General features: G+C 41.6%; 1 pseudogene; it reads left to right on the top strand.

Moving 5' to 3' along the window:
* Positions 1 to 6,097: 6,097 nt before the first annotated feature.
* Positions 6,098 to 6,512, top strand: LOC129495543 (60S ribosomal protein L34-like; annotated as a pseudogene).
* The last annotated feature ends 2,095 nt before the right edge of the window (positions 6,513 to 8,607 follow it).

Genomic DNA, 8,607 nt, shown 5'->3' with positions numbered 1-8,607 from the left:
ATAGCTGCTATAATGCATTAATTTTTGTTAGAACAAGACATTTTACTGCTATCACCAGAAAATAGTTAGAAATAGAAAACATGCCCATTTCAGATTAGCAAAATTATAATAAAGATGTAAGAAATTTCAAATAATCAAAATGTCCACAATGGGAATGGTAGCCCTTGGTATGGCGGGCTTGTGGAGCTCACGGTGGACTCCTGTGACCTGCAGCCTGCCCGCAGCCACCCTGAGCTGCTTGCACCAAGCTCCCCTCCACCAGGACCTTTGCAGGAGCTGCACCTGTCCCTCCCATTTCAAATGCCCTCTTCCCACCCACCCCATATGGTCCCATCATTCTTTTGTCCTTGGCTTAAGGACAAAAAAACCCTTTAGGCTGAAATCTCCCTGCCCCAATGGGAAAAGTTTTTATACTCTGGTGATGGTCATTTTCTGGAATGTCTTCCCCTCCTGGAATGTGCAGTTTCCTCCTGGACAGACATGGGTTTCTTCTCATCTCTCTATTCCCAGGCGTTTTCCCAAAACATGGCGTGAAGTAGCAACCCAATGCGGAATGAATGAAAGAAGACTTTAGTCTACAACTTCCCTAGAAAAGTCTTCACTTTCATATTGATAATGACTTTTACTACTGGCTATTTTCAGCATTGATTTTGGATATTGCTGTTGAGCCTCTGAGTTTTCTCTGATTTTGAGGTATTTTCCATAGTTTTGACTGTAAGAATGGAAACTATAGTTTTTTATTAAAAAGTCACTTAAGCAAGATGAATCAAACAATGAGATGCTTTTGCTAAATGCTCTGTGGATATACTTTTTTTTAAATTTTTATTTATTTATGATAGTCACACACACACAGAGAGAGAGAGAGAGGCAGAGACACAGGCAGAGGGAGAAGCAGGCTCCATGCACCGGGAGCCCGACATGGGACTCGATCGCAGGTCTCCAGGATCGTGCCCTGGGCCAAAGGCAGGCGCCAAACCGCTGCGCCACCCAGGGATCCCTGGATATACTTTTTTTAAAAAATGTAAAGCTGTACACAGTGTATGAGAGAGCATGGGATGTGGGGAGCCAGTACCTGTGCTACCAGCTGAGACCTGGAGCCTCCTCTATAAGATGGAGACATGGTGTCAGGGGCCACTGTGATGATAAAGATGCTCTAAAGTAATGTGGAAATGCTAGTCGTTAGGATTTCTGTGACTCCTCCTCCTATCATTGTGATGAGTTAAATAGCACTGAATGATTACTTAGTAATTGTTACCACATTAAACATTCAGTGATCTTGGAAGAAGTGTTGTTTCCCTCAGCTTCAGATGATTAATGATTCACTTTTGTGGTAGTGTGTGTATTTGTTTCAGATCTTGGAGATTTGTGTGTGTGTGTGTGTGTGTGTGTGTGTGTGTGTGTGAGAGAGAGAGAGAGAGAGAGAGAGAGGGAGGGAGAGAGAGAGAGAGGGAGAGAGAGGAAATTCTTGCAAGTGTGTATGCTGAAATTCTTGCTGGATTCCTAGCAGTAAGGATCAACCAGGGAAGGCACTTTTTAAAAAAAAAGACCTGAAACTTGGACAATGATTTTTATTTTTAAAATACTAAGAAAGTGGTCAGCGTAGTTTGCATTGTGGGTACAGTGCCTGAGAAGACAGCATTCTGGGAAGGGAGAGAGATGTGCGTGGATGGAGTGATTTGAGTGTGGCTGACTCTGGGACTGGGCAATGTGGGACATGGGCATGAAAGGAAAAGTTAAAGTGTCTTAGAAGTATGAGCTAAAGTTCTGACATTTGACTTTGAAAGGCAATTTGGAACTACGGCTTATTTCTGAGCACAGTAATGACATTTCCTGAGGGATAATAATCAAGTTTTTAAATATTTTATGAACTACTGGAAAATATTTACGTAATTTTATAGATTCAAGTCCAACCAGGCTGAAAGTTTTCAGCTCCTTAGACTCAATTAAAAAAAAAAAAAGGCTGAATCTAAGAGTATCTTTTCAAGGTAAATCTCTATTTACAGGAAAGACTTTGTTTTATCAGATACAAACACAAACTCAGGAGTTGGTCTATCCCTGGGAAATAAAATATTACGGAGAATTTATAGAATCTGCCATTGAGTGTTTGACTTGCCAGTGGCTGCAGTGGGAATCAGGGTTGCACCAACTTAATTTTTACCCAAGGAAAAACCTATTAGGGGCTCCTCACAAAAATAAGGAGACACACTGTACATTTTACAGGAGACTCTTGGCTGTACTGACAATTAGGACACAGGGCTGTTACTGAGTCATCACCCAAGGGCTTCTGTCTAGGGATTTAAAATTCTTGCCAGAGGCTTACCAGAGGGGCATACACACCGTGACTGCTTTAGTTTCTTCTTATTTCAGAGTTTTAAGGGGAGAGGATGATCTGATTTGCACTTTAAATGCTCCCACTCCATATTGAGTGGGGAACAGATGGGAGAGAGAGGAGAGACAGGAGCTGGTGGTTGAGCTGCAGGCAAAGAGGATGAGTGGTGTTTATCAAAGAGGACACAGTGGAGATGGAGAGAAGGAAAGATACTTGGGGTATTCCGAAGGGACAGCTGGTAGCAATTACTGAAAAGTTAGATGGAGGTACAAACAAGGAAGGTGATGATGCCTTTTACCAAGATGGGGAAGGCTGGAGAAGATTTTTTGAGTGGTAGCAATTCAGTGCATTGCTTTGGACATACTACATTCAAGGTTCCTATTAGATACCCAAGAGGAGATGTCATAGAATCAGTTGCTGAAAGCATCCTCAGTGCAGAAGATAAACAAGATTCAGATATCAATGTTATTAAAAGCCATGGGACCAGAGACAATCAACTAAGGAGAGAGCGTGCAGACGAGGAAGAGATGAGGGCTGCAGGCCAAGGCATGAGATTTTTTTTACCTTTAAAGGTTGAAGAGAAGAGAACAAACCAGCAGAGGGGATGATGAGGGATAGCAGAGAGGTTGAAGGAAGACGCCCAAGAACAGCTTTGTGGAGGATGAGAGGAACTGTCACTGGCCACTGTGGCTGCTGGCAGGTCATGTATATTAGCAGGCCAACAGAGGATGACTGGATTAGCCACAGGGAGGCGTTGGTGACCTTCACAAGAGCAGTTTTGGGAATTACAAGGAAAGAAAACTGGATGGAGTAGGTCAAGGTGAGGAGCTGAGGAATCACTTTATTGCTTGTGCTAGATGATGAGCTCATCGGTGTCTTTATAACATTTTCCTATATGCCTGAAGAATTTCATAATGAAATCATTTGACAATGAACAGTGTGTTATTTATTCTAAATTTTCTTCTTGAATTGCAAAATTCTAAGAGCTAAAATTAATTTAAAGGTATGCTGTAGGTTTTTGCCAATGAGACAAGGTAAGTTGAAGAGGGAAAGAGGTGGGAGGAGCAATGTGGAGAGGGAGAGAGCAGAACAGGTGAGGATTGTCAAAGGTTATCATTGCGTACTATATGGTAATATTCTGTAAGAGTATTGCTATAGTAGCAGCAGGTATTGTCAACTCTGGAAGCAGAAAAATAAGCCTGAGGCCTAGACTTATAAACCCATATATATATATATATTTTTATTTTCTATGAATGCAAATGCTTTTTTTTTTTAAAAAGATTTTATTTATTTATTCATAGAGACATACACAAAGAGAGAGAGAGGCAGAGACACAGACAGAGGGAGAAGCAGACTCCATGCAGGGAGCCCGACATGGGACTCGATCCCGGGTCTCCAGGATCACACCCCGGGCTGCAGGTGGTGCTAAACCGCTGCACCACCAGGGCTGCCCCCATAATTTTTTTTTTACATAAATATGTGGGCATATAGGTGGCTCTGTTGGACAAGCATCTGTCTTTGGCTCAGTTCATGTTTCCTGTGGTCCTGGGATCAAGTCCCACATTGGGCTCCCTGCTCCTCCCTCTCCCTCTCCCTCTCCCTCTCCCCCTCTCCTTGCTTGTGATCTCTCTCAAATAAGTAAAGAAAATCTTTAATAAAAATTTTAAAATAAGCAGAAACATTCAGAGGTAGAATAGGCTAAAGAACAGGATATCTTATTAAGGATTTTATATATTTTATCTGTATAACCAGATTCTCTTTCTTGAAGGGTGTCAGTTGTGATTCTCACCTGCAGAGAATTGGTGTATTTGTCATACACCTTTGACAGCCTTCGGCAAATTCTTTAAAAAAAAGTCCAAATAATCCCAGAGAGGCAGAAAAGAAGAAGCATAGGAATGAAAAAGAGACGAGACAAAGAAGGTCAGAGTGGATGTACTAACATGAAAAAGTAAATATCAAAGCAAAATGTATTCCTAGAGATAAATAAGGGTACTTCATGGTGATAAAAGGGTCAATTCAACGGGAAGACACGCCAGTTATAAATGTGTATATGCTCAATAATCAGTGAGGGTAAAATTGACAGAGGTCACGGAAGAAGTAGATAATTCCATAATATACTCTAAGATTTTAACATTTCTCTGTCAAACAGTTAATGGAGCAACTAGGCAAAAGCCCAGGGAAGACATATGTAGAAGATCTGAGCAACACTATCAGCACGTGGGCTTCTTCGGTATCTCCATCAGTCGTTAGAGCTACAAGGATGGGTCCTAGCCTTCATGCTATAGGCTTCCTAAGATCCTGGGCACTAACCTACAATTGCTGTCCCTGTGACTTTCTGCAAGGTACTTCATCGCCCTGGGTCTTGCTTTCCTTGTTTGTAAGGGAAGGATAATAACAGTACTTACAGCACTTACACTGTATGTATTTAATGAGCTAATGAATAAGAAGCAAGGTAGCAGAATGCTTGGCGTATATAAAGTGTTTGATATATGCCAGTTATTAGTGTAAAATCAAACAGACTGCGTTTGGCTGCCTGGCCAAATCTTAGGGGGTTTGTTCTGTTTTATTGTTGTTTTGTTATCATTCCCTGGAAATCAATCTGCCATGGAAACTGTCCTGGTCAATGCCTCACTCAGAGTTGCTCCTATATTGTTCCTGTGCCTTCTCGTTTCAGCTTCCCTCAGCAAGTCAAGGTGAGCTACAGGTGTTTAAATATTTTCAGAGGCCCTGGGTGCCCCATGCAAACCTCGAAACTTCCAAATTGCCTACATTTAATGTGCCACATAGGAAGGCACACGTTTTTACCTTTCCCGCATCACCCTGTTCTCACAGGCCTGGATGATGATGACATCAACTAATGGAAGAAGTCAAACTTGCATTCTTCACATTTTTGTGCTATTAGGCCTTTTAAAATGAACGTTGCTCCTCTAAATGGCTATTAATAGTATTCCATGGTTTAGAGATCATCTCTAAGCTTAGTCCAAGGTCTTGCTTTTTAAAAGGAACTAAGTTGAAATGCTTGTAAACAGAAGAGTCCTTCTGTGTTGCACATCATCCCTCCTTAATTAGCAATTTGTATTTCTTCAGAGAAGAACAGCCAATAAAAGAAGTAAATAAAATAAAGCAAATTATCCCTTTCAAGTCTGCCAGCTGTCACACTTTGAGAAGAACAATTTCCTCTTATTCTTCTAAGAATCAAGGCTCATTTATTTATAGGTATGCGTTAAAGAGTAATGAGGCAAGTTGAAAAGGATCTTCCCAAATACTCTGAGTGAAATGTAATGCATCATTGTTACCAAGGACTTGTAAAAATGTAAAGCCATTTCCTTTCATATGAGCAGTGAGACCAGCTACACTAGCTTCGCAGAAACCAGAGGAAAGAGCCTTGCTCTACATTCGTGCGAAATAGGAAATACCTGGTGGATGAGCCTCATGGTGTTGGGGGTGGGGGTGGGCCCAAGGTATTTCCAAAATGGCAGCTGTAGAGGGATAATCCTTAAGTCTCTTGTGGTGGAGGGTCTTTGGAAATTGGGAAGGGCCAATTCTCCTACAAAAAGCTCCCCCCATCTGGCTTGTGTTCTACAGTATGTCTCCCATACTTGGTTTCAGATTTTAATTCCATAAATATAAGTACAACGGGCTTCTTGAATGGAACTGCCAATATGTGACTACAGCATGGTGGTTAACAAGTAGTGTGGAGCTTATTAAAGGGAAGGATGTTTACATGAATATAGTACTGGAGAGGTTTAAAAATTACAATAGTCCTCTTCCGGGGACGGCATCTGTAGGCGTTCAGAATGGTTCAGCGTTTGACATACCGTCGTAGGCTGTCCTACAATACAGCCTCTAACAAAACTAGGCTGTCCCGAACTCCTGGCAATAGAGTCGTTTACCTTTATACCAAGAAGGTTGGGAAAGCGCCAAAGTCTTTGTCCTGGCCGACTTCGAGGAGTTTGTGTGGTGAGACCTAAAGTCCTTATGAGATTGTCTAAAATGAAAAAACACGTCAGCAGGGCCTATGGTGGTTCCATGTGTGCTAAGTGTGTTCGTGACAGGATCAAGCGTGCTTTCCTTATTGAGGAGCAGAAAATCGTTGTGAAAGTGTTGAAGGCACAAGCACAGAGTCAGAAAGCTAAATAAAAAAATGAGGATTTTTTTGAGTAATAAAAATCAAAAAGCTTGATCTGTTAAAAAAATAATAAAAAATAAAAATTACAATAGATGTGTTTTAGAAGAAATAAAATAGAAACCGACATTTTAAAAATTTAATTAAATTAATTTATTTTTAATTGCTTTGATTAAAATTGAATGAAATTTAAATTAATTTAAAATTATGACTTAAGGGGCACCTGGGTGGCCCAGTCGGTGAAGTGTCCGACTCTTGGTTTCAGCTTAGGTCATGATCTCAGGGTTGTGGGATCGAGCCCCATGTCAGGCTCCGAGGTGTGTGGAGCCTTCTTGAGATTCTCTCTCTCCCTCTCCCTCTGCCCCTCCCCATCTCTCTCGTTCCCTTAAAAAAAATAAAGATAAAAATAAATAAAATTAAATAACAACTTGAAAGAAATATTTTCTCCAGTTTCATCATAAAAAGTGGCCCAGCAAGGGCAACACGACCATCACTTCTGTCCCAAAGTGATGGGACACCCAAATGTCATGTGTGTACCCAGTGCCCAGATTATGGTCTCTAATATTATTCCCCCACAACCAATGTTTCCAGAAAGTAATGTATTCCATTGCGGGGGTCTCAGTGGTATCAAGACAAAAGTAGCACAAAGGGCTTTCTGCTAATCTAACTACAACAATGTGAGTGTCAAAAAGAAATGACATTCTGAAATTTAGATGAAATAAAATTTGAAGTTCTGTGAATTTATAATGATGCTCAGAAAAGGAAAGTCAATATGAAATGCACCCAAAACTACTGCGGCTCTGATAGGGCATGTTTGGTTTGTATTGGTCTTAAAAAGTAGGGACACGTTTGTGTATATATGCACATGTGTGGTTATTGTCTTAGGGCTGGATGTACTTATGACGTGCAGAGGCATGTTCTTGTTTGGGAGCGTGGCCTAGGTGAGTGAACCAGTGAAGCTCTAAACATAGCTTATTGTGTGATAGGCGGGATCCCTTGACAGCACATTTCAACTAGGATTATAGTATTGTCACTGGGTCAGAGGGACTTGAAGAAAGCAGGGAGTAGGATTTAGTGTGAGGGCTGCCAGCAATCCCTAGAAGGACGAAGGTGAGTGAAGCAGGTGGTGGTGTTTGGGATGGCCTGGTCTTCCTTCACATCCTGTCCTGTGAGGCGAGGGACTCCTGCTTGGTGGCCCTGTGGGACATTAATCCTAGCGTGCAGTCAGGCATCACCCTGTGTAGAAACGCATCTTTGGGATGCAGAGGGGAGATTTATATAGAATTAAGAGGAGTAGCTGGCGGAATCTGACGGACACTGAAACAGCAATGCTGTTTCAAGTTCTTTTTTTTTAATTTTTATTTATTTATGATAGTCAGAGAGAGAGAGAGAGAGAGAGAGAGAGAGAGAGAGAGAGAGAGGCAGAGACATAGGCAGAGGGAGAAGCAGGCTCCATGCACCAGGAGCCCGACGTGGGATTCGATCCCGGGTCTCCAGGATCATGCCCCGGGCCAAAGGCAGGCGCTAAACTGTTGCGCCACCCAGGGATCCCTCAAGTTCTTTTTTTTTTTTTTTTTTTTTGTTTCAAGTTCTTTATCTGGAGAACATAGAGACACTTGCTCCCCATGGGGACTGGTCTCCCTCTGCTGGGTTTCGTGCTCCAATTCCTGCCTTCTAGTGTTTAAGTCTTTATTACTCTGCACCATCTGTTCCCAGAAGCCGAAGAGTGTTTGTGTACAGATGAGTGTGTTCCTCAAGTGAGGAGAACAGACAGCGGGCTGTAAATATTTTATACTTTCCAGGATCATTTTCTTTCAGAATATTAAGAATTCATGCCAGCATTTGATAACGGGTTATCTGAAGGATGCTCTGCTTAGTCAAACATTTATCTTGGTAAAGGATAGGGAGAAAGCTTGAATAAATGCAGAGCTGAGAATTCAAAGTGCTGTAGCCTCATGTCATTCTCGTAGAATTGCGACCTAGTAACAGAACTTTAAATGCCCCTTGTGGCTGCTTTCCTTTACTATTTTTCAGAAATAATCTCCAACTTACAGAAAAGTTGCAAGTAAGTGCAATCGCAAATAACTTTTTTTTTTACACTTTCTGAGAATAAGTTGCTGCCCAGATGTCACCTTATTTCCAAGTTCTTCCG

Source organism: Nyctereutes procyonoides, unplaced genomic scaffold (assembly GCF_905146905.1).
Source record: "Nyctereutes procyonoides isolate TBG_1078 unplaced genomic scaffold, NYPRO_anot_genome, whole genome shotgun sequence".
Taxonomy (NCBI): domain Eukaryota; kingdom Metazoa; phylum Chordata; class Mammalia; order Carnivora; family Canidae; genus Nyctereutes; species Nyctereutes procyonoides.
Note: the sequence above shows the minus strand (reverse complement) of the source record. Positions and strands in the feature narration are given on the sequence as shown.